The 25677-nt window shown below is 52.9% G+C and overlaps 1 pseudogene; it reads left to right on the top strand.

Moving 5' to 3' along the window:
* LOC137302462 (diacylglycerol O-acyltransferase 2-like) lies at window positions 1–24611 on the top strand (annotated as a pseudogene).
* Window positions 24612–25677: the final 1066 nt, after the last annotated feature.

Genomic DNA, 25677 nt, shown 5'->3' with positions numbered 1-25677 from the left:
CCAATGTAGGTCAGCGAGCGCAGGGGGTTCCATGGTTTGGCCGTTCAGGGCTCAGTATACTTTCCACACTGCCAGATCAAGGCCTCCAGCACGTTCTCTGCATTGGCTGAGTTTGCTAACAGGTTTCTGCTGTGGAAATGTTTTATATAAATGACAGCTGCGTTTTATTTTGGGTTCTGGCACTTCTTTTTAGACTAGGGTGCCAATATTTAAAGGGGGGTCTCCGGGAGTGTGTTAATATTTAAAGGGGGGTCTCCGGGAGTGTGTTAATATTTAAAGGGGAGTCTCCGGGAGTGTGTTAATATTTAAAGGGGGGTCTCCGGGAGTGTGTTAATATTTAAAGGGGGGTCTCCGGGAGTGTGTTAATATTTAAAGGGGAGTCTCCGGGAGTGTGTTAATATTTAAAGGGGGGTCTCCGGGAGTGTGTTAATATTTAAAGGGGGGTCTCCAGGAGTGTGTTAATATTTAAAGGGGGGTCTTCGGGAGAGTGCCAATGTTTAAAGGGGGGGGTCTCTGGGAGTGTGTTAATATTTAAAGGGGGGGGTCTCCGGGAGTGTGTTAATATTTAAAGGGGAGTCTCCAGGAGTGTGTTAATATTTAAAGGGGGGTCTTCGGGAGAGTGCCAATGTTTAAAGGGGGGGGTCTCTGGGAGTGTGTTAATATTTAAAGGGGGGGGTCTCCGGGAGTGTGTCAATATTTAAAGGGGGGTCTCCAGGAGTGTGTTAATATTTAAAGGGGGGGTCTCCGGGAGTGTGTTAATATTTAAAGGGGGGTCTCCGGGAGTGTGTTAATATTTAAAGGGGGGTCTCCGGGAGTGTGTTAATATTTAAAGAGGGGTCTCCGGGAGTGTGTTAATATTTAAAGGGGGGTCTCCAGGAGTGTGTTAATATTTAAAGAGGGGTCTCCGGGAGTGTGTTAATATTTAAAGGGGGGTCTCCAGGAGTGTGTCAATATTTAAAGGGGGGTCTCCAGGAGTGTGTTAATATTTAAAGGGGGGTCTCCAGGAGTGTGTTAATATTTAAAGGGGAGTCTCCAGGAGTGTGTTAATATTTAAAGGGGGGTCTCCAGGAGTGTGTTAATATTTAAAGGGGGGTCTCCGGGAGTGTGTTAATATTTAAAGGGGGGTCTCCAGGAGTGTGCCAATATTTAAAGGGGGGTCTCCGGGAGTGTGTTAATATTTAAAGGGGGGTCTCCGGGAGTGTGTCAATATTTAAAGGGGGGTCTCCGGGAGTGTGTTAATATTTAAAGGGGGGTCTCCGGGAGTGTGTCAATATTTAAAGGGGGGTCTCTGGGAGTGTGTCAATATTTAAAGGGGGGTCTCCGGGAGTGTGTCAATATTTGAAGGGGGGTCTCCGGGAGTGTGTTAATATTTAAAGGGGGGTCTCCGGGAGTGTGTTAATATTTAAAGGGGGGTCTCCGGGAGTATGTTAATATTTAAAGGGGGGGGTCTCCGGGAGTGTGTTAATATTTAAAGGGGGGGGTCTCCGGGAGTGTGTTAATATTTAAAGGGGGGGGTCTCCGGGAGGGTGCCAATATTTAAAGGGGGGTCTCCGGGAGTGTGTTAATATTTAAAGGGGGGTCTCTGGGAGTGTGTCAATATTTAAAGGGGGTCTCTGGGAGATTGTCAATATTTAAGGGGGGTCTTAGGGAGTGTGTTAATATTTAAAGGGGGGTCTCCGGGAGGGTGCCAATATTTAAAGGGGGGTCTTCGGGAGTGTGTTAATATTTAAAGGGGGGTCTCTGGGAGTGTGTCAATATTTAAAGGGGGTCTCTGGGAGATTGTCAATATTTAAGGGGAGTCTCCGGGAGTGTGTCAATATTTAAAGGGGGGGTCTCTGGGAGTGTGCCAATATTTAAACAGGAGGTCTCAGTAGTGTGTCAATATTAAAAGGGGGTCTTCGGGAGTGTGTCAATATTTAAAGGGGGTCTCCGGGAGTGTGTCAATATTTAAGGGGGGTCTTTGGGAGTGTGTCAATATTTAAAGGGGGGGTCTCCTGGAGTGTGTCAATATTTAAAGGGGGGGTCTCCTGGAGTGTGTCAATATTTAAAGGAGGGTCTTTGGGAGTGTGTCAATATTTAAAGGGGGGTCTCTGGGAGTGTGTCAATATTTGAAAGGGGGGCCCTCTAAAATGTGTCAGAATTTGCAGGGGGGGGGTCCGAAGGAGGATACCACTATTTACAGGGGTTCCCTCAGGAATGTGCCCATTCCTGGATGGGGTCTCCAGGAATGTGCCAATAACTGCAGAGGGGCCCAGGAATGTGCCAATACCTGCATGGGGCCCCAGGAATGTGCCAACACTCGTAGGGGGTAGGTGCTTCCCATAGAAGGAAGAGTTTGAAACCCACTGCACGAGAGGCCGGCTCACCTAAGCCTGGACTGATGGGCCGTACAGGGGAGACCAAATTGTTGCCACTTCCCCACCAGCAACCCCCCCCCCCTCACTCCCCAAACATCTCGGGGGGATCAAGTGGGCAGTTTCAATTCCCCCTGAGACTGCGCTCGCTGACCCACATTGATTACCGGTCGGGCAACACCTCGATTTTAAGATTCTCACCCTTGTTTTCAAATCCCTCCATGGCCCTCGCTCCCTCCCCTATCTCTGTAACCTCCTCCAGCCCTACAACCCTCCGAGATCTCTGCTCTCCTCCAATTCTGGCCTCTTGCGCATCCCCGATTTCCATCGCTCCACCATTGGCGGCCGTGCCTTCAGCTGCCTGGGCCCCAAGCTCTGGAATTCCCTCCCTAAACCTCTCCGCCTCTCTCTCCTCCTTTTAAGACGCTCCTTAAAACCTACCTCTTTGGCCAAGCTTTTGGTCACCTGTCCTAATATCTCCTCATGGGGCTCAGTGTCAAATTTTGTTTGATAATCGCCCCTGTGAAGCACCTTGGGACATTTTACTACGTTAAAGGTGCTATATAAATGCAAGTTATTGTTGTTGAGTAAAGCTCCCTCTACCCTGTCCCATCAAACACTCCCAGGGCAGGTACAGCACGGGTTAGATACAGAGTAAAGCTCCCTCCACACTGTCCCATCAAACACTCCCAGGGCAGGTACAGCATGGGTTAGACACAGAGTAAAGCTCCCTCTACACTGTCCCATCAAACATTCCCAGGGCAGGTACAGCACGGGTTAGATACAGAGTAAAGCTCCCTCTACACTGTCCCATCAAACACTCCCAGGGCAGGTACAGCACAGGTTAGATACAGAGTAAAGCTCCCTCTACACTGTCCCATCAAACACTCCCAGGGCAGGTACAGCACGGGTTAGATACAGAGTAAAGCTCCCTCTACACTGTCCCATCAAACACTCCCAGGGCAGGTACAGCACGGGTTAGATACAGAGTAAAGCTCCCTCCACACTGTCCCATCAAACACTCCCAGGGCAGGTACAGCACGGGTTAGACACAGAGTAAAGCTCCCTCCACACTGTCCCATCAAACACTCCCAGGGCAGGTACAGCACGGCTTAGATACAGAGTAAAGCTCCCTCTACACTGTCCCATCAAACACTCCCAGGGCGGGTACAGCACGGGTTAGATACAGAGTAAAGCTCCCTCTACACTGTCCCATCAAACACTCCCGGGGCAGGTACAGCACGGGTTAGATACAGAGTAAAGCTCCCTCTACACTGTCCCATCAAACACTCCCAGGGCAGGTACAGCACGGGTTAGATACAGAGTGAAGCTCCCTCTACACTGTCCCATCAAACACTCCCGGGGCAGGTACAGCACGGGTTAGATACAGAGTAAAGCTCCCTCTACACTGTCCCATCAAACACTCCCGGGGCAGGTACAGCACGGGTTAGATACAGAGTAAAGCTCCCTCTACACTGTCCCATCAAACACTCCCAGGGCAGGTACAGCACGGGTTAGATACAGAGTAAAGCTCCCTCTACACTGTCCCATCAAACACTCCCAGGGCAGGGACAGACGAACACTCCTGCACGCTGCTTTGCCACAGAAGTCGATCGTAGCGCTGTTTAAAGGTTCAGATGAGGAGTTGCTGCGATGGAGTGGAGTGCTGATTTTTATGTGCAGCGATGTTGCCGCCTCCTGGCAGAATGGTTTATTACATCCACTAAATCCCTTCACACCCTGGCTTTTTTACGTCGTGTCTGTTTTCCCCCTTCCTCGCCTGGAGGTGCTCTTTATCTTAGTAAATCCCAACTCTCGGTCACATCTGCAAATTCCTTCAGTACTTAATGCCCCAATTAAGCTTCAAACTTCTTTTTAAACACCTACATCCACTCTGCTGCGTTTTTTTTTCCCCCCTTTATATCCCTTTGTATTCAAGCATGGTTCTAAAGCCGCCCCTCACTGTTCTGGGGCCCCCTCCTGCGGCCTGGGCAAACATTTATCTCTCAGCATCGTCGAAACAGATTTACCTCGTCGCTATTTGCGGGATCTTGCTGTGCGCAAATTGGCTGTTGCTTTTCCTACATTGCAACGGTGACTACGTTTCAAAAAGTACTTCTCTGGCTGTAAAGCGCTTTGGGACATCCTGAGGTCGTGAAGGTTGCTAAATAAATGCAAGTTCCTTCTTTCTGAGAACCACCCGCCCACCGCCAGTCAGGGAGCCCAGATCCTTTCCATGAAGCTCTCTGTTCATACAAGTTGTGCAATTTGCTTTATCACCACCTCACGTCAATTCCATTTGTTTTTTGTTCAGGGTTTACGACACTTATCTCCCTCTCACGTAGACAGGCCAAAGTGTGAGGTTCAGAACGTGTGCTTTGCTGGCTTGAGTATGACTGTCTGTGTGGAGCCCAGGGTGAGTATTCCTTTAGGTGAGTGTGTCTTTCTTTAACCCGAGTCATGGTGAACCCAGTAAAACGTTCATCAACTCAGTTGAAACTTATTGAGCCTCCCTGTGAGGATGTCAAGGCCCTAATTCGGAATGTGGGCTGGGTTTTATTAAGGCCCAGTTATTGGCAGAGAGACCCAGCCAGTGTCAGAGAGAGACCCAACCAGTGTCAGAGAGAGACCCAGCCAGTGGCAGAGAGAGACCCAGCCAGTGTCAGAGAGAGACCCAGCCAGTGTCAGAGAGACCCAACCAGTGTCAGAGAGAGACCCAGCCAGTGTCAGAGAGACCCAACCAGTGGCAGAGAGACCCAGCCAGTGGCAGAGAGACCCAGCCAGTGTCAGAGAGACCCAGTCAGTGTCAGAGAGAGACCCAGCCAGTGGCAGAGAGACCCAGTCAGTGTCAGAGAGACCCAGACAGTGTCAGAGAGACCCAGACAGTGTCAGAGAGACCCCCAGCCAGTGTCAGAGAGAGACCCAGCCAGTGGCAGAGAGACCCAGTCAGTGTCAGAGAGACCCAGACAGTGTCAGAGAGACCCAGACAGTGTCAGAGAGAGGCAGAGAGACCCAGCCAGTGGCAGAGAGAGACCCAGCCAGTGTCAGAGAGAGACAGTCAGTGTCAGAGAGACAGTCAGTGTCAGAGAGACCCAGTCAGTGTCAGAGAGACCCGGTCAGTGACCGAGTGACCCGGTCAGTGACCGAGTGACCCTGTCAGTGTCAGAGAGACCCAGCCAGTGTCAGAGAGACCCAGCCAGTGGCAGAGAGACCCAGCCAGTGGCAGAGAGAGACCCAGCCAGTGTCAGAGAGAGACAGTCAGTGTCAGAGAGACCCAGTCAGTGTCAGAGAGACCCAGTCAGTGTCAGAGAGACCCAGTCAGTGACCGAGTGACCCGGTCAGTGTCCGAGTGACCCTGTCAGTGTCAGAGAGGTCAGAGAGACCCAGACAGTGTCAGAGAGACCCGATCAGAGTCAGAGAGACCCAGACAGTGTCCGAGTGACCCAGCCAGTGTCAGAGAGACCCGATCAGTGTCAGAGAGACCCAGCCAGTGTCAGAGAGAGACAGTCAGTGTCAGAGAGACCCAGACAATGTCAGAGAGACCCTGTCAGTGTCAGAGAGAGACAGTCAGTGTCAGAGAGACCCAGACAGTGTCAGAGAGACCCTGTCAGTGTCAGAGAGAGACAGTCAGTGTCAGAGAGACCCAGACAGTGTCCGAGTGACCCAGCCAGTGTCAGAGAGACCCGATCAGTGTCAGAGAGACCCAGACAGTGTCAGAGAGACCCTGTCAGTGTCCGAGTGACCCAGACAGTGTCAGAGAGACCCGATCAGTGTCAGAGAGACCCAGACAGTGTCAGAGAGACCCAGTCAGTGTCAGAGAGACCCTGTCAGTGTCCGAGTGACCCAGACAGTGTCAGAGAGACCCGATCAGTGTCAGAGAGACCCAGACAGTGTCAGAGAGACCCTGTCAGTGTCAGAGAGGTCAGAGAGACCCAGCCAGTGTCAGAGAGACCCAGTAAGTGTTAGGGGTTAGGTTCGTACTAGGGTCAGGGGGTCAGGCCTGTGCTGGGGCCAGGGGGTCAGGCCTGTGCTGGGGTCAGGGGGTCAGGCCTGTGCTGGGGTCAGGGGGTCAGGCCCTTGCTGGGCAAACATTACCTCACATTGCAGGATGCTCCAGCCGGCTCTAAGATTGGGAAATCCCACGGATTTGTTCATGTGTTGCTGCCTGCGGACGTGACTCTTCTCACTTGTGCGCTTCCATGTTCTCTCTCACACCTGTAGTGTGCTTACACACTCCATCGCACACCCATTGTGCGCTTTGCTTTCTATACAGGTACACGGGTGAAGATCCTGCTGTTGTGAAAGATGATGTTCCAAAGCCAGATTAAAACGATCAGTGTGTATCAATGGGTTTTAACCTTCCTAATGATGGGTAAGTCCTGGTGTTTCCTGTTGGGGGGAGGGGGAGGTCACTGAGTAACCTGTGACCTTTCGGTTAGATTACGACGTAGCCTCTGAACACGGTTACAAAACTCTCCCTCCAAGTTACTTCGATTTCCTTCCCTCCCCTCCTCCCGTGAATCTCCCAGCACCTCACCCTCGTGGCCTCTGTTAATGCTTGAATCAAGATCGTCAGCAGGCTATTCTCCCATGGGGTGCTTCACATCCAAGTCTGGTGCTGTCCTCACCCAAAACCCCTACATAAACACACACTCACACACATATATACACACACACACACACACACACACACACTCTCTCTCGCACACACACACACACACACACACACACAGACAACTTGCATTTTTACAGCCTCTTTAATATCATAAAAAATCCCAAGGCGCTTCACAGGAGCGATTATCAGACAAAATTTGGCACCGAGCCACATAAGGAGATATTAGGACAGGTGACCAAAAGCTTGGTCAAAGAGGTAGGTTTTAAGGAGCGTCTTAAAGGAGGAGAGAGAGCCGGAGAGATTTAGGGAGAGAATTCCAGAGCTTAGGGCCTGGGCTAAGACAGTGGCTTCGGTCTTCCCTATATTTAATTGGAGGAAATTTCTGCCGATTCAGTATTGGATGTCGGACAAATCAAAGGCAGTGGAGGCGTCAAGAGAGATGGTGGTATAGCACGGGTTAGATACAGAGTAAAGCTCCCTCTACACTGTCCCATCAAACACTCCCCGGGCAGGTACAGCACGGGTTAGACACAGAGTAAAGCTCCCTCTACACTGTCCCATCAAACACTCCCAGGGCAGGTACAGCACGGGTTAGACACAGAGTAAAGCTCCCTCTACACTGTCCCATCAAACACTCCCAGGGCAGGTGCAGCACGGGTTAGACACAGAGTAAAGCTCCCTCTACACTGTCCCATCAAACACTCCCCGGGCAGGTACAGCACGGTTTAGATACAGAGTAAAGCTTCCTCTACACTGTCCCATGAAACACTCCCAGGGCAGGTACAGCACGGGTTAGACACAGAGTAAAGCTCCCTCTACACTGTCCCATCAAACACTCCCCGGGCAGGTACAGCACGGGTTAGATACAGAGTAAAACTCCCTCTACACTGTCCCATCAAACACTCCCAGGGCAGGTACAGCACGGGTTAGATACAGAGTAAAGCTCCCTCTACACCGTCCCATCAAACACTCCCAGGGCAGGTACAGCACGGCTTAGATACAGAGTAAAACTCCCTCTACACTGTCCCATCAAACACTCCCAGGGCAGGTACAGGGTTAGATACAGAGTAAAGCTCCCTCTACACTGTCCCATCAAACACTCCCAGGGCAGGTACAGCACGGCTTAGATACAGAGTAAAACTCCCTCTACACTGTCCCATCAAACACTCCCAGGGCAGGTACAGCACGGGTTAGATACAGAGTAAAGCTCCCTCTACACCGTCCCATCAAACACTCCCAGGGCAGGTACAGCACGGCTTAGATACAGAGTAAAGCTCCCTCTACACTGTCCCATCAAACACTCCCAGGGCAGGTACAGCACGGGTTAGACACAGAGTAAAGCTCCCTCTACACTGTCCCATCAAACACTCCCAGGGCAGGTACAGCACGGGTTAGATACAGAGTAAAGCTTCCTCTACACTGTCCCATCAAACACTCCCAGGGCAGGTACAGTACGGCTTAGATACAGAGTAAAACTCCCTCTACACTGTCCCATCAAACACTCCCAGGGCAGGTACAGCACGGGTTAGACACAGAGTAAAGCTCCCTCTACACCGTCCCATCAAACACTCCCAGGGCAGGTACAGCACGGCTTAGATACAGAGTAAAACTCCCTCTACACTGTCCCATCAAACACTCCCAGGGCAGGTACAGGGTTAGATACAGAGTAAAGCTCCCTCCACACTGTCCCATCAAACACTCCCAGGGCAGGTACAGCACGGGTCAGATACAGAGTAAAGCTCCCTCTACACTATCCCATCAAACACTCCCAGGGCAGGTACAGCACGGGTTAGATACAGAGTAAAGCTCCCTCTCCACTGTCCCATCAAACACTCCCAGGGCAGGTACAGCACGGGTTAGACACAGAGTAAAGCTCCCTCTACACTGTCCCATCAAACACTCCCAGGGCAGGTACAGCACGGGTTAGATACAGAGTAAAGCTCCCTCTACACAGTCCCATCAAACACTCCCAGGGCAGGTACAGCACGGGTTAGACACAGAGTAAAGCTCCCTCTACACTGCCCCATCAAACACTCCCAGGGCAGGTACAGCACGGGTTAGATACAGAGTAAAGCTCCCTCTACACTGTCCCAAATCCCTACTCAATCTGTATCCTTTTCCACTCTACCCGTCTTGCAGCCTCTCTGATCAGTTGTGACGAGAGGTTCTTTAGTTCTCAGAGCCCACCGATTTAGGGGACTGAATTGAGACTGACTCAAACCCATTTCAGATGGACGCATTTCCCCTCTTCAGTCTGGCCCTTTCTCTGAACCCAGGTCCCAGAGAGGAAATCGGTGTTTAACCCATTCTGCACCTGTCCGTCCCCCCCCCGTACACGGCGAGGTTGAACGGAGGGGAGGATTAGTGATCGTTCAGTCCTGTGGGACGCAAGGGGAGGGTCGGGAGAAGCTGAACAGGACCACGAGAAACTAAACATAGTGGCACTCCTACTCCTGAGAGCTGTTGTTTAGCTGTGACTGTGTTGAATGTGTCATTGTTCTCGGGGTTTCGTAGTGTCACAGTGGGTACAGCACAGAAGGAGGCCACTCGGCCTATCGTGCCTGTGCCAGCTCTTTGAAAGAGCTATCCAATTAGTCCCACTCCCCCCTGCTCTTTCCTCATAGCCTTGTAAAATTTTTCCCTTCAAGTATTTATCCAATTCCATTTTGAAAGTTACTATTGAATCTGCTTCCCCCGCCCTTTCAGGCAGCGAATTCCAGATCGTAACAGCTCGCTGCGTAAAAAAAATTCCTCTCATCTCCCCCTCTGATTCTTTTGCCAATTATCTTAAGTCTGTGTCCTCTGGTTACCGACCCTTCTGCCAGTGGAAACAGTATCTCCTTATTTACTCTGTCAAGTCCTGTCATGATTTTGAACAGCTCTATTAAATCTCACCTTATCCTTCTCTGCTCTAAGGAGAACAACCCCAGCTTCTCCAGTCTCTCCACATCACTGAAGTCCCTCAGGGTTCGTAGAACAATTAAAACAGGAACGACCACTTGCGTTGATATATTAACGTAGTAAGAACGTGCCAAGGCGCTTCACCAAATGTTATCAGACAAAAAATGCAGACCAATCCACAGAGGAGGTATTAGGAGGAGTGTCTGCTCAAAGGGGTAGGTTTTAAGGAGGGTCTTAACGGAGGAGAGAGAGAGGCGGAGAGGTTTAGGGAGGGAGTTCCAGAGCTCAGGGCCAGGGCAGCTGAAGGCACGGCCGCCAATGGTGGGGTGATGGGAATGAGGGTCGGAGAAGAGATGAGCAATTTGTCCACGGGATGTAATTGAGATTCTGGTGTCTGTTTTCCCAGGCTTCTCCTGCTTCATGCTGACCGTGTATCTGTTCTTCACCTCTCTCTGGCCCCTGGCCGCCTTTTACCTCGCCTGGCTAACCATCGACTGGAACACCCCTGAAAGAGGTACAGTACAGCGTGACCCTCGGTCATAAAACGCGCCCACTACCGCCCTCCGGCACTCCGCCCAAGGGGCCGCTCTTCTCCCGTGCGAGTCTAGACGGTGCGTTTCGGCTGGCTGATCGGCTGCAGTGAGCATCGCGGCCGAGCCCCGATCCGGCCCTCGCGCGACGCCCACACCCGCTTTTCCAGCGGGCGTCCGTCGCCGGGTGGGGTCCAGAGTAGGAGCAATAGGTGAACTTTGCCCCCCCCCCACCCCCCCCGGGGCACTGCGTCCAATTGTTTACTCGACAGCGCACCAGAGGGTCTGGGACGGCAACAAACCCTATTGCGACCTGGGAGTCAGCTGCGCATCAGTAGCTAGCACGCTCAGTGTCGCTGAAGGTTGTGGGTTCAAGTCCTGCCTCAGACACTTGAGCATGAAATCCAGGCGGATACCCCTTTAAAGCAAGTTTTCGCTTAAAATCGCATTTTTAAAGTAACTCGTATCTTGGATCCTTTCTGTCGGCGGGGGGGTTTAATGATCCAGAAATCCAAAAAAATGTCAGGCAATTCCACACTCTGACCACCCTCTGTTTTTGATGTCTTCCAGGAGGTCGCAGGTCACACTGGGTCCGAGGATGGAGAATATGGAGGCATTTGAGAGATTACTTTCCTATCTCGGTGCGTTCCTCGTTTCTGAACTCGCGATTCAGTCCGTCCCAGCGGACGTCGCCTCATTGAAGTAATGCACCGCAGATTGTGCATCCGAGACCCTGCCACTGCTCCCATGACCCCCAAGGCCATTGGGTGACAAGAAGCTTTATTGTCCGAGAGGTGGGCCTTCTCCCAGCTCCGGCCTCCGACCTCCCTCTCTCACGGTCTTTCGGTTTTATCCACCCAGCTACACTCACATCTTCCTCTCTTGTCCTTCTTAAGTTCCGAATACCAGCCCCCCCAACCCCCCCCCTCCCTCTCCTGGCCCCCCCCCCCCACCGACCGTCCTACACACTATCCATCCTCCCTACATCCTGACCCTGCTGCAACCAGGAATCATCGCAGAATGTCCCTCTCTAACTCATTCTCTCCCATGACCGTAAGACTCCTTCCACCCCCTTCAGTCTCCCCTTCCTGATACAATTTACAGGCTTTCAAAAGCCCAGCTAACTAATACATCGTAACCTACCTCATCTTCTATCCAATTCGCCATGCACAATGACCCTTGACCCTTGACCCAGGCTTCTCAAGCTGAATTTAACTTTGACGACAACTGGTTAAAGTGAGTGAGACAGAGCTCGCATTCACGTAGACGCCTTACCGCGTCCCCGGGACGCCCCCAAAGAGCTTCACGTGCCACTGAGTCACCCTCGAAGTGCAGCGACTGTTGTTATGGAGGCAAATGCAGGAGCCAATTCGGGCACAGCAAGATCCCACAAACAGCGAGTGAGATGAACGTCCAGTTGATCTGTTTTGGGTGCTGTTTGAGGGAGGAGAGGTTGGCCGGGACACCGGGAGAACTCCCCTGCTCTTCTTCAGAGAGTGCCCTGGGATCTTTTACATCCTCCCGACCTGAAAGACAAGGGGACTCCAGTTCAAATATTCACACAAAGGGCAGTAGAAACCTGGAACTCTCTCCCCCAGAAGGCTGTGGACGCTGGGGGACAATTGGGGCTTTCAAGACTGAGATCGATAGATTTTTGTTGGGTGAGGGTATCGAGGGATATGGGGCAAAGTTTGAGCAAAAGGAGTTGAGGTGCGGGTCAGCCATGATCTAATCGAATGGCAGAACAGGCTCGAGGGGCTGAATGGCCTCCTCCTTTTCCTGTATTAACGTTTCATCTAAAGGACGGCACCTCTGACAATGGAGTGCTCGCTCAGATTGTGTGCTCATGTCTTAGGAATATAGGAACAGGAGGAGGCCATTCAGCCCCTCGAGCCTGTTCCGCCATTCAATTAGATCATGGCTGATCTGTATCTTAACTCCATTTACCCGCCTTGGTTCCGTAACCCTTAATACCCTTACCCAACAAAAATCTATCAATCTTAGTTTTGAAATTTTAAATTGACCCCCAGTCTCAGCAGCTTTTTGGGGGAGAGAGTTCCAGATTCCCACTCCCCTTTGTGTGAAGAAGTGCTTCCTGACATCACCCCTGAACGGCCTGGCTCTAATTTGAAGGTTCTGCCCCCTTGTTCTGGACTCCCCCCACCAGAGGAAATAGTTTCTCTCTATCGACCCTATCAAATCCTTTAATCACCTTAAACACCTCGATTAGATCAACCCCTTAATCTTTTATCCTCGAGGGAATACAGGCCTAGTCCGTGCAACCTGCCCTCATAACTTAACTCCTTTTAGCCCCGGTATCATTCTGGTGAATCTGCACTGCACCCCCTCAGAGCCCCAATGTTTCCTTCCTGAGGTGCGGTGCCCAGAACTTGAAGCGGGGCTCGAGCCCCACGAGCTTCTGACTCAAAAGGGAAAGAGTTGAACCAAGTCACAAGAGTCAGCAGTGATGAGGTTTATCAGTTACTGGCGTGTGGGGCCGCACAGTTAACACTGTAGAGTGGAACTGACCAGAGTTCAGTTGATAAAGGGCTGATATTGCGAAGGCAAATTCGCTCCATCGAGTTAAGCATTGCGTCCAGAGAAAGATACCTTATCTGCGTTTATGCCCAGACGGTGCCTGCGCCCAGTGGTACCAACCTGAACCTTGGAGTCTGCGAACTGAATCAGAACGCTCTTTGTACCGCCTCACCTGGCACCTGTAAATGGGACATTAACGGGTCAAAAAATAGAATTACGCCAATTTTCGATTTTGGCGCCCGGAACAGTCTGTGGGGGGAGGGGTTGGTGGTTGGGGCTTAATTGACATATGCAAATAGGGGTCAGGTCCTCCCCGGCGCCATTGCCATGTTAACCAGTTCACTGCTACTTCCCCAACCCGCCCACAAACCGCCGACGGCGCGGGACGGCAGGCGGCCATTTTTGCGGCGCTGTTTAAAGGGATCCTTCGCTGGCGAAAGCCGGAGCCGGGACTCGGCGCTGGTGTTCTCTTCGGTCTCTGGACTGTCCTGAGCCTTAAGCTGCCAGTGGGGAGCTCTCTCTCTCTCTCGCCTCTGAGTCGTGGGTTCAGGTCTCGCTCCAGAGACTTGAGCACAAAAAAAATCCAGGCTGACGCTCCCCCGGTGCCGGTACTGAGGGAGCGCCGCACTGTCGGGAGGCGCCGTCTTTCGGATGAGACGTCAAACCGAGGCCCCTGTCTGCCCCCTCTCAGGTGGATGTAAACGATCCCACGGCCACTATTTCGAAGGAGTGCAGGGGGAGTTCTCCCCGGTGTCCTGGGGCCAATATTTATCCCTCGACCAACATTACTAACAAAAAAAAACAGATTAACTGGCCATTTACCTCATTGCTGTTTGTGGGATCTTGCTGTGCGCAAATTGGCTGCCACGTTTCCTACATTACAACAGTGACTACACTTCAAAAAGTACTTCATTGGCTGTAAAGTGCTTTGGGACGTCCTGAGGTCATGAAAGGCGCTATATAAATGCAATTTCTTTCTTCCTTAAAGGTTCATCTCTTTGCTGCTGCTGTAATTCCTCCCCTCACCCCCCCGCCCCCCCCGACCAGGCTGCCGAAATCTGCCTCTCTGTTTCACTCCCGACCTTTCCACCCCTCCCCTTTAAGGGGCTGCTCCAGGCCCGTGTCGAATGACTCCCCCCACTACCCCCGCAGTGGATTTCCTGTCCTCCCAAATGGCCTATAGGCAGCGGGGCTAGAGCCCTCCTCCTCCCCCCCCCCCCCACCCCCCCCCGACCTCACGCACGTAAATTAATGTCCAGGCCGCCGCCATCTCCGAGCGGAGAGGGGGGGGCCAGAGACGGAATTTGACCCACGCCCGACCCCTGCCCCTCCCCCCTATCCTCATCCCCCCTCCCCCCCCCCCCCCCCCCCCCACAACACATGCAGTTCAAGACAAGTGGGTCGCAAGACCAGCAAGAGATGGGATAGGGGCTCACAACCACAGAGGTCAGAGGTCAGGGGTGCGAAGGCTTGACGCTCAAACACCACCGTCAAGCGCAGGCCGCGACCCCGAGCGCAGGATTAGAATCGGGGAGGGCGCTGGGGCCCAACAGGCCCGAATATTGGGGGCTGGGGAGCGGACGAATGGGTTAAACACGACAGGAGGCCCCGGTAGGCCCCAGTGTCGCCCCCTAGTGTCAGGAGGCCGGCAAGGTTTCACGTCGTCGACGAGGGAAAGTTTGCGTGACTGCCCTGTTTACATATGAATTTACACAGGCAGGCGTGACACACACTTCTAACTGTTGACATATGCAGCGTGACTGAAAAGCGGTGACACAGGAAGTAGGGTTAAGGTGTAGCGGAAGTGTCGGCCGCATGGACCAATTGCCGTCCCTTTTCCGCGCTGCTTATTCTTCACTCTTCCTTTCACCTCCAGCTGGTGAAAACTGCCGAGCTGAGTCCAAAAAAGAACTACGTCATTGGGTATCACCCCCATGGGATAATGTGCATCAGCGCCTTCTGCAATTTCTGCACTGAGGCCACCGACTTCTCCAAGGTCTTCCCGGCCATCACCCCCTACATGGCAACGCTGCACGGTGTTTTCCGGCTGCCTTTCTACAGAGATTACATCCTGTGCGGAGGTACGGGCGGCCATTTTTAAAAAATTATTCGTTCATGGGATGTGGGCGTCGCTGGCGAGGCCGGCATTTATTGCCCATCCCTAATTGCCCCTTGAGAAGGTGGTGGTGAGCCGCCTTCTTGAACCGCTGCAGTCCGTGTGGTGACGGTTCTCCCACAGTGCTGTTAGGTGGGGAGTTCCAGGATTTTGACCCAGCGACGATGAAGGAACGGCCGATATATTTCCAAGTCGGGATGATGTGTGACTTGGAGGGGAACGTGCAGGTGGTGTTGTTCCCATGTCCCTCTAGGCGGTAGAGGTCGCGGGTTTGGGAGGTGCTGTCGAAGAAGCCTTGGCGAGTTGCTGCAGTGCATCCTGTGGATGGTACACACTGCAGCCACGGTGCGCCGGTGGTGAAGGGAGTGAATGTTTAGGGTGGTGGATGGGGTGCCAATCAAGCAGGCTGCTTTATCTTGGATGGTGTCGAGCTTCTTGAGTGTTGTTGGAGCTGCACTCATCCAAGCAAGTGGAGAATGTTCCATCACACTCCTGACTTGTGCCTTGTAGATGGTGGAAAGGCTTTGGGGAGTCAGGAGGTGAGTCACTCACCGCAGAATACCCAGCCTCTGACCTGCTCTCGTAGCCACAGTATTTATATGGCTGGTCCAGTTAAGTTTCTGGTCAATGGTGACCCCCAGGATGTTGATGGTGGGGGATTCGGCGATGGTATTGCTGTTGAATGTCAAGGGGAGGTGGTTTGACTCTCTCTTGTTGGAGATGGTCATTGCCTGGCACTTGTCTGGCACGAATGTTACTTGCTACTTATGAGCCAAGCCTGGATGTTGTCCAGGTCTTGCTGCATGCAGGCTCGGACTGCTTCATTACCTGAGGGGTTGCGAACGGAACTGAACACTGTGCAATCATCAGCGAACATCCCCATTTCTGACCTTATGAAGTAACTTCTACTCCTTTCTATTTTTTCCCTCCCTCCTTTCCTGGAGCTCAGCCCAGGTGCCCATTCATCGCTGTTTGATTGGCACCCCATCCACCACCTTAAACATTCACTCCCTTCACCACCGGCGCACTGTGGCTGCAGTGTGTACCATCCACAGGATGCACTGCAGCAACTCGCCAAGGCTTCTTCGACAGCACCTCCCAAACCCACGACCTCTACCACCTAGAAGGACAAGGGCAGCAGGCACATGGGAACAACACCACCTGCACGTTCCCCTCCAAGTCACACACCATCCCGACTTGGAAATATATCACCGTTCCTTCATCGTCGCTGAGTCAAAATCCTGGAATTCCCTCCCTAACTGCACTGTGGGAGAACCGTCACCACATGGACTGCAGCGGTTCAAGAAGGCGGCTCACCACCACCTTCTCAAGGGGCAACAGAGAGGGGCAATAAATGCTGGAATGGGTGGTTAAAGTGTTGGACAGGCTGCCGATCAACCAGACTGCTTTGTCCTGGATGGTGCCGAGCTTCTTGCCTGTTCTTGTAGCTGCTCCCATCCAGGCCAGTGGAGAGTATTCCATCACACTCCTGACTTGAGCCTCATAGGTGGTGAAGAGGCTTTGGGGAGTCGGAAAGTGAACAGGCTTTGGGGAGTCGGGTGGTGAAGAGGCTTCGGGGAGTCGGGAGGTGAAGAGGCTTCGGGGAGTCGGGAGGTGAAGAGGCTTTGGGGAGTCGGGAGGTGAAGAGGCTTTGGGGAGTCGGGAGGTGAAGAGGCTTTGGGGAGTCGGGAGGTGAAGAGGCTTTGGGGAGTCGGGAGGGGAAGAGGATTTGGGGAGTCGGGAGGTGAAGAGGCTTTGGGGAGTCGGAAGGTGAAGAGGCTTTGGGGAGTGGGAAGGTGAAGAGGCTTTGGGGAGTCGGGAGGGGAGCCAATCACCACAGAAAACCCAGTTTGAGAATTTGGATACAGTTTACAGGTCTGGATATAAAAAGCTGCTATCAGTAAAAAGTGACCATGAAGCTGCTGGATTGTAGTAAAAATACAACTGGTTCACTAGTGTCCCAAAGGGAAGGAAACCTGCCGTCAATTACCCGGTCTGGCTGTAGGTGACTCCAGTCCCACACCAACATGGTTGACTCTTAACAGCCCTGTGAAGTGGTCCAGCAAGACACCACCTTCTCAGGACAATTAGGGACGGGCAATAAATGCCAGCCTTGCTAGCGATGCCCACATCCTGAGAATGAATAAATAAGATGTCCCAAGCATCTATCAAACAAAAAATGGATGCCAAGCCAAAGCAGATATTAGGAGTGGGGACTAAAAGCTTGGTCAAAGAGATGGATTTTAAGGGTCTTAGAGGGGAGAGAGGTGGAGAGGTTTCGGGAGGGAATTCCAACGCTTTGGGTCTAGACGGCTGAAGGCACGGCCGCCGATGGTGGGGCAAAGGGAGGGGGTGATGCACAAGAGGGCAGAGTTGTAGGAACGCAGAGTTTTCGGAGGGTTGTAGGGCTGGAGGAGGTCACAGAGATAGGGAGGGGCGAGAGGAGGGATTTAAACGTAAGGGTGAGAATATTAAAATCAGGGCGTTGCTGGACCGGGAGCCAACATACGGGCGATGGGTGAACGGGACTCGGTGCGGGTTAGGATACGGGGCAGCAGAGTTTTGGATGAGCTGAAGTTTACAGAGGGTGGAAAGTGGGAGGCCGGGCCAGGAGAGCGTTGGAATAGTTGAGTCGGGAGGTGACAAAGGCACGGATGAGGGTTTCAGCAGCAGATGAGCTGAGGCGGGGGCGGAGACGGGCGACGTTCCGGAGGTGGAAGTAGGCGGTCTTGGTGATGGGGTCAGAAGCTCATCTCGGGGTCAAACAGAACTGCAGATATTTCTACCTCAGGCCTCTCTTGGAGCCGAGAGCTGCAGACACAAGCGCCAGGCGGATTTTCTGATCTCCCCCCTCCTCTCTGTTCCCCCCAGGAGGTTGCTCCGTGAGCAAATCCAGCCTCAGTCACCTCCTGTCGGAGAGTGGGACAGGAAACGCGGTGGCCATCGTGATCGGAGGGGCCGCGGAATCTCTGATCGGCAGACCCGGGGAACTCTCGGTCGTACTGAAGAACAGGAAGGGGTTCGTGCGTGTGGCTCTGGAACATGGGTATGTAACGCGGTGCCCCCGTCACCAGGGTTGACCACCCCCCCCCCGTACCCCCTCCGCTCCCCTCCCGAGGGCCCTCCCCGGTTGTACTGCAGCGTGCCACGTCTTGTCCGAGCGTCTGTTCTCCGCGAGAGAGCCCGGATAGTGAATATTGCTCGCTGTTCCACCATGGCGGGGCCCAATCCAGTCCTTGACTACGATCCGCGCGGGCACTTTCTGGCCGGAGGGTGCAAGGTGGGAGGTGTTTAAAATCCAAGCCTTGACAACCGGCTGTCGATTGTGACTCTCTCTCCAACCCCCTCAGGCCCCCAAAATAAGGCACTAGTACAGGCTGGGGGTGGCAGGGAGTGAGGGGGCACTGGTACAGGCGGGGGGGCAGGGAGTGAGGAGGCACTGGTACAGGCGGGGGGGTATAGAGTGAGGGGGCACTGGTACAGGCGGGGGGGGCAGGGAGTGAGGGGGCACTGGTACAGGCGGGGGGTAGAGAGTGAGGGGGCACTGGTACAGGCGGGGGGCAGGGAGTGAGGGGGCACTGGTACAGGCGGGGGGGCAGGGAGTGAGGAGGCACTGGTACAGGCGGGGGGTAGGGAGTGAGGGGGCAGTGGTACAGGCGGGGGGTAGGGAGTGAGGGGACAGTGGTACAGGTAGGGAGCAGGGAGTGAGGGGGCACTGGTACAGGCGGGGGGGCAGGGAGCGAGGGGGCACTGGTACAGGCGGGGGGGCAGGGAGTGAGGGGGCACTGGTACAGGCAGGGGGTAGAGAGTGAGGGGGCACTGGTACAGGTAGGGGGCAGGGAGTGAGGGGGCACTGGTACAGGCGGGGGGGGTAGAGAGCGAGGGGGCACTGGTACAGGCGGGGGGGCAGGGAGTGAGGGGGCACTGGTACAGGCGGGGGGGGTAGAGAGCGAGGGGGCACTGGTACAGGCGGGGGGTAGAGAGTGAGGGGGCACTGGTACAGGCGGGGGGTAGAGAGCGAGGGGGCACTGGTACAGGCGGGGGGGCAGGGAGCGAGGGGGCACTGGTACAGGCAAGAAAGGAGTGAGGGATCACTGTACGGGCAGGGGGCAGGGAGTGAGGAGGTGGGGCTCATCTGTGTAAGGGGACAGGCTTTTCAGGCCTAATGGGCTTTTCCTGTTCCCAAAAAGTGTCAGTTTGGATCAGTGGTGACATTTCTCGCCTCTGAGTCAGAGATTCATGAGTTCTATCCCCAATCCAGAGCTTGAGCCTGTAATCAAGGTCAACACTCCAATGCTGGACTGTGGGAGTGCCGTCTTTCAGATAAGACATTTAATGAAGCCCTCTATTCAGACAGTTGAGGTCGAAGATCAGCCATGATCTGATTGAGTGGCGGAGCAGGTTCGAGGGGCCGGATGGCCCACTCCTGCTCTGCCATTCCAAGGTCCCACGGCACCATTCGAAGAAGTGCAGGGGAAGTTCTCCCCGGTGTCCAGGCCAATATTCATCCCTCAAACAACATCGCAAAAACAGATTATCTGGTCATTTATCTCATTGCTGTTCATGGGATCTTGCTGTGCGAAAATTGGCTGCCACGTTTCCTACATTACAACAGTGACTACACTTCAAAAGTTCTTCATTGGCTTTAAAATGCTTTGGGATGTCCTGAGGTCATGAAAGGCGCTATATAAATGCAAGTTTTTCATTCCTCCTTTTCTCTCTCTCTCTCTCTCTCTCTCCCTCCCCCCTCAGGAATGATTTGGTTCCTCTCTCCCTCTCCAGGACTGACTTTGTTCATTCATTCATTCGTTCATTCATTCTCTCCCTCTCTCCCCAGGACTGACTTCGTTCCCTCTCCCTCTCCATCCCCAGGACTGACTTCATTCCCTCTCCCTCTCCATCCCCAGGACTGACTTTGTTCTCTCTCTCTCTCTCTCCCTCTCCATCCCCAGGACTGACTTCGTTCCCTCTCCCTCTCCATCCCCAGGACTGACTTCGTTCCCTCTCTCTCTCTCCCCCCATCCCCAGGACTGACTTCGTTCCCTCTCCCTCTCTCCCCCCATCCCCAGGACTGACTTCGTTCCCTCTCTCTCTCTCCCCCCATCCCCAGGACTGACTTCGTTCCCTCTCCCTCTCTCCCCCCATCCCCAGGACTGACTTCGTTCCCTCTCTCTCTCTCCCCCCATCCCCAGGACTGACTTCGTTCCCTCTCCCTCTCTCCCCCCATCCCCAGGACTGACTTCGTTCCCTCTCCCTCTCTCTCCCCATCCCCAGGACTGACTTCGTTCCCTCTCCCTCTCTCTCCCCATCCCCAGGACTGACTTCATTCCCTCTCTCTCCCCATCCCCAGGGCTGACTTTGTTCCCTCTCTCTCCCCATCCCCAGGACTGACTTCGTTCCCTCTCTCTCCCCATCCCCAGGACTGACTTCATTCCCTCTCTCTCCCCATCCCCAGGACTGACTTCGTTCCCTCTCCCTCTCTCTCCCCATCCCCAGGACTGACTTCGTTCCCTCTCTCTCTCTCCCCCCATCCCCAGGACTGACTTCGTTCCCTCTCCCTCTCTCCCCCCATCCCCAGGACTGACTTTGTTCCCTCTCTCTCTCTCCCCCCATCCCCAGGACTGACTTCGTTCCCTCTCCCTCTCTCCCCCCATCCCCAGGACTGACTTCGTTCCCTCTCCCTCTCTCTCCCCATCCCCAGGACTGACTTCGTTCCCTCTCCCTCTCTCTCCCCATCCCCAGGACTGACTTCGTTCCCTCTCTCTCTCTCCCCCCATCCCCAGGACTGACTTTGTTCCCTCTCCCTCTCTCCCCCCATCCCCAGGACTGACTTCGTTCCCTCTCCCTCTCCATCCCCAGGACTGACTTCGTTCCCTCTCCCTCTCTCCCCCCATCCCCAGGACTGACTTTGTTCTCTCTCTCTCTCTCCCCATCCCCAGGGCTGACTTCATTCCCTCTCTCTCTCCATCCCCAGGACTGACTTCATTCCCTCTCTCTCTCCATCCCCAGGACTGACTTCGTTCCCTCTCTCTCTCCATCCCCAGGACTGACTTCGTTCCCTCTCTCTCTCTCTCCATCCCCAGGGCTGACTTGGTCTCTCTCTCTCTCTCTCTCTCTTTCCCCCCCAGGGCTAACTTGGTTCTCTCTCCCTCTGTCCTTACCCAGGGCTGACTTGGTTTTCTCTCTCTCTCTCTCCCCCCATCCCAGGGCTGATTTCATTCCCTCTCTCTCCCCCCAGGGCTGACTTGGTTTTCTCTCTCTCTCTCTCTCTCTCCCCCCCTCCCAGGGCTGATTTCATTCCCTCCCTCTCCCCCCAGGGCTGACTTGGTTCTCTCTCCCTCTCTCTCCCCCCAGGGCTGACTTGGTTCCCGTCTACTGCTTCGGGGAGAATGAGATCTTCGACCAGGTTATTTTTGAGCCCGGAAGCTGGATGAAATGGCTTCAACTGAAGTTCCAGAAGTACGTGGGCTTTGCTCCCTGCATGTTCAAGGGGCGCGGCCTCCTGTTCAGCAACTCCTGGGGGCTGATGCCCTTCGCCAAGCCCTTGACGACTGTAGGTGGGTACAGTGCGAGAGAGGTTACGCCTTGCGCGGGCAAAAATCAAACCAAAACTGTGCTCCACATTCCCTGTGAGTGGGGATGGAGAGGGAGGGTGTCTGGAATAGATTGTTTGAGATAAGGAATTCGGAACATAGGAACAGGAGTAGGTCATTCAGCCCCTCGTGCCTGCTCCGCCATTTGATAAGATCATGGCTGATCTGTGATCTAACTCCATATACCTGCCTTTGGCCCATATCCCTTAATACCTTTGGTTGCCAAAAAGCTATCTATCTCAGATTTAAATTTAGCAATTGAGCTAGTATCAATTGCTGTTTGCAGAAGAGAGTTCCAAACTTCTACCACACTTTGTGTGCAGAAATGTTTTCTAATCTCGCTCCTGAAAGGCCTGGCTCTAATTTTTAGACTGTGCCCCCTACTCCTAGAATCCCCAACCAGCAGAAATAGTTTCTCTCTATCCACCCTATCCGTTCCCCTTAATATCTTATAAACTTCGATCAGATCACCCCTTAACCTTTGAAACTCTAGAGAATACAACCCCAATTTGTGTAATCTCTCCTCGTAACTTAATCCTTGAAGTCCGGGTATCATTCTAGTAAACCTACGCTGCACTAGAATGGTGAGGAGAGGCGGAGAAATCAGGCCGTGTGTAGGGATATGATCTGTTCGGATAACGTAAGTGAGAAAGATGCTATAAATACAAGATGGTCATTAATAAGGCAAATAGGGAATTCAGGAGAAACTTCTTTACCCAGAGAGTGGTGAGAACAGGGAACTCGCTACCACAAGGAGTAGTTGAGGCGAATAGCATGGATGCCTTTAAGGGGGAGCTGGATAAACATGAGGGAGAAAGGAATAGAAGGATATGCTGATAGAGTGAGATGAAGTAGGGTGGGAGGAGGCTCGTGTGGAGCATTCACACCGAGATAGACCAGTGGGGCTGAATGGCCTGTTTCTGTGCTGTAAATTCTAGGTAATTTAATCAGGGAATGATACTTCCTACTTATGCCTATACTGTGACTAAAATTAGTGAATGAAGGGAAATGTAGCCCTGCAATTGCCTGAATGACAAGCAACGCAGCCTGAATGGGAGGGGGGGTCTCTCCCCCAGCTGGAGAAGGGGGCCAACTGGCACAAAGCTCAGGTTTTAAAAGGCCGAGGACTGTAGGTGGAAGGCGAGGTCGAGGGGGGAGGAGTTGGCGGTGATGAGGTTCTGGGAAGGAAGGAGTTGGAGGAGTAAATTCTGTGATCCCGGACCCCCAGCACCGACCCGCGCTCGAAGGGGAGACGTGTCGGAGAAGTGAAATCTCGCTCGCTGTCTCTGAGCCGCGCTCCCTTCCAGCGCAGGGCGACAGACGCAGTACGGGATCACTGAATTTACCCTGTTCATTTCAACAGGGAGGAGGGAGAGTGGGTTGGGCAGCGGATGTGGAGGGAGGGAGGGAGCAAAGTACACAGCAGTATGATCCATAGTAATTCAAAAGCTGGATGCTGGAAATCTGGAGCAACAGAAAATGCTGGAAATACTCAGCATGTCAGGCAACATCTGTGGAGAAAAGAAAGAGTCCACAGAGGCTGCCTGACTTGCTGAGTATTTCCAGCATTTTCTGTTTTTATTACAGTCCATAGTAATATCAGTCACAGAAAGACAGAACACACAGAGGAGAGAGAGCAAGCGAGACACACACACACACTCAGAAAAAGAGAGAGAGAGACACACACACAGAGAAAGAGAGAGACACACACAAAGGGAGAACTGGAGCCAGGGAGACAGAGGGCCAGAGAGAGAGAGCAAGAGAAACACACACAGAGAGAGACACACACACACACACACAAAGAGAAAGACAGAGAGAGAGAGACACACACAGAAAGAGAAAGACACAGAGAGACACACACGCACACACACACACACACAAAGAGAGTGACACACACAGAGAACTGGAGCCAGGGAGACAGAGGACCAGAGAGAGAGAGACACACACACACAGAAGGCCGGAGATGTGAGTGATAGTCAGGTAATTCACATTGTCTTGTCTCCTGTAAGCAGTGCGAGAGGTGCTAGAAAATGTCTGAGATGTGGGAGCACGATTCAAATCTTGGATGGACTTGTGCTTTCTAAAAAGAGTGAAGGGATGAGCAGCGTTTGGGCACCAAAGATGGAGCCGAGGGTGGTGGGGTTGCAGCTTCAGTGATGGAGGGGCAGTGGGGAAGAGATTTACTTTCTGTATTACAGGGTGTGTGTCCTTCTCTCCCGACAGTTGGCGAGCCGATCCCAGTCACCCAGAGCCCGAACCCCTCGGAGGACGAAGTTAATCGTTACCACGCCCAGTACGTGGACGCCTTGATCAAACTCTTCAACAAACACAAGGTGCGGGTGCGGACTGTCGGAGAGCGCGGAGCTGATGATATACTGAGCCCCCCCCCCTCTCGCCCCCCCCCCACCACAGTCGCCTCCCGTCCTGCTACCGATAACGACTTGCAGCCCTTCAACAAGTAAACAAGACGGCTCTATCGCCCATCTCCAGCGAACCAGAGCGTTGTACGACAGGCTCCGCGGAGCCCAAACATCGAGCAGACAGTCCAGCCCCCTCTCACTCGCCATCACCGTCCCTGTCCTTGTCCGGCGGCTCGACTCCCTTCACCGAGGACACCTGCCAGCCAATTTTTCATTCTTCGACTCAATACTTGACGCTGGTCTGGAGAGAATTCGATCTGCTCTCATTTTGCCCATTTGTGGATTTTAATCTAGCCCTGCCGAGCAGCTCTGTGTTGGTGACTGCACATTGTAAATAAAGATCTGGCCGTTTTGTATATTCGGTGGTCCTGTAGGTAACACCTCTTTGTCTGAACACTTTGATTGCCTTGACAACAGGCAGTTGGAAAGATTATCTGTAATCACCAGGTATTGTTCTCTGAATATAAATGCGAAACGTTCAAGGATTTCATTTCCACATTCACCTGACGAAGGAGGAAGCCTCCGAAAGCTTGTGATTTTCAAATAATTTGTTGGACTATAACCTGGTGTTGTAAGATTCTTTACATTTGCCAACCCCAGTCCATCACCGGCATCTCCACATCATAAATAAAGATAAGGTGGGGGCAGGTAAATGATTACTTTAATTGCTGGTTTTAATAGGAAGGGGAGGAGGTCCCATCCTCTTAAAGGGACATTGCCCCAAATAATTTCTTTTAACATTCATCAAACACCCCCAGGGCAGGTACAGCACGGGTTAGATACAGAGTAAAGCTCCTCTACATTGTCCCATCAAACACTCCCAGGGCAGGTACAGCACGGGTTAGATACAGAGTAAAGCTCCCTCTACACTGTCCCATCAAACACTCCCAGGGGCAGGTACAGCACGGGTTAGGTACAGAGTAAAGCTCCCTCTACACTGTCCCATCAAACACTCCCAGGGTAGGTACAGCACGGTTAGATACAGAGTAAAGCTCCCTCTACACTGTCCCATCGAAACACTCCCAGGGCAGGTACAGCACGGGTTAGATACAGAGTAAAGCTCCCTCTACATTGTCCCATCAAACACTCCCAGGGCAGGTACAGCACGGGTTAGATACAGAGTAAAGCTCCCTCTACATTGTCCCATCAAACACTCCCAGGGCAGGTACAGCACGGGTTAGATACAGAGTAAAGCTCCCTCTACATTGTCCCATCAAACACTCCCAGGGCAGGTACAGCACGGGTTAGATACAGAGTAAAGCTCCCTCTACACTGTCCCATCAAACACTCCCAGGGTAGGTACAGCACGGGTTAGAGTAAAGCTCCTTTTAACACTTCCAGAGCAGGAGAGACAGCCTTATTTTTTGTATCTAACCTGCCCTGGGTGTGTTTTGCACTGACAATGGGTGAAATTCCCGCGGCCGGAAATACAACCTTTCAGGAGCAGGAATGATCCCAAAATCCGAATCTATTCAACAGTCCTTTGTTCGGACAGTGATCCCCGTTGTATATTCCTGTGAAAACAGGTCTGGAACAAATCAATTTTACCACTTGGAAAATCAGTGTTATTCAGATGAGCATCGTCAGCCCCAATCATTGGCAGGAGAGGA

This window comes from Heptranchias perlo, chromosome 35, assembly GCF_035084215.1.
Source record: "Heptranchias perlo isolate sHepPer1 chromosome 35, sHepPer1.hap1, whole genome shotgun sequence".
In the NCBI taxonomy this organism is placed as follows: domain Eukaryota; kingdom Metazoa; phylum Chordata; class Chondrichthyes; order Hexanchiformes; family Hexanchidae; genus Heptranchias; species Heptranchias perlo.
Note: the sequence above shows the minus strand (reverse complement) of the source record. Positions and strands in the feature narration are given on the sequence as shown.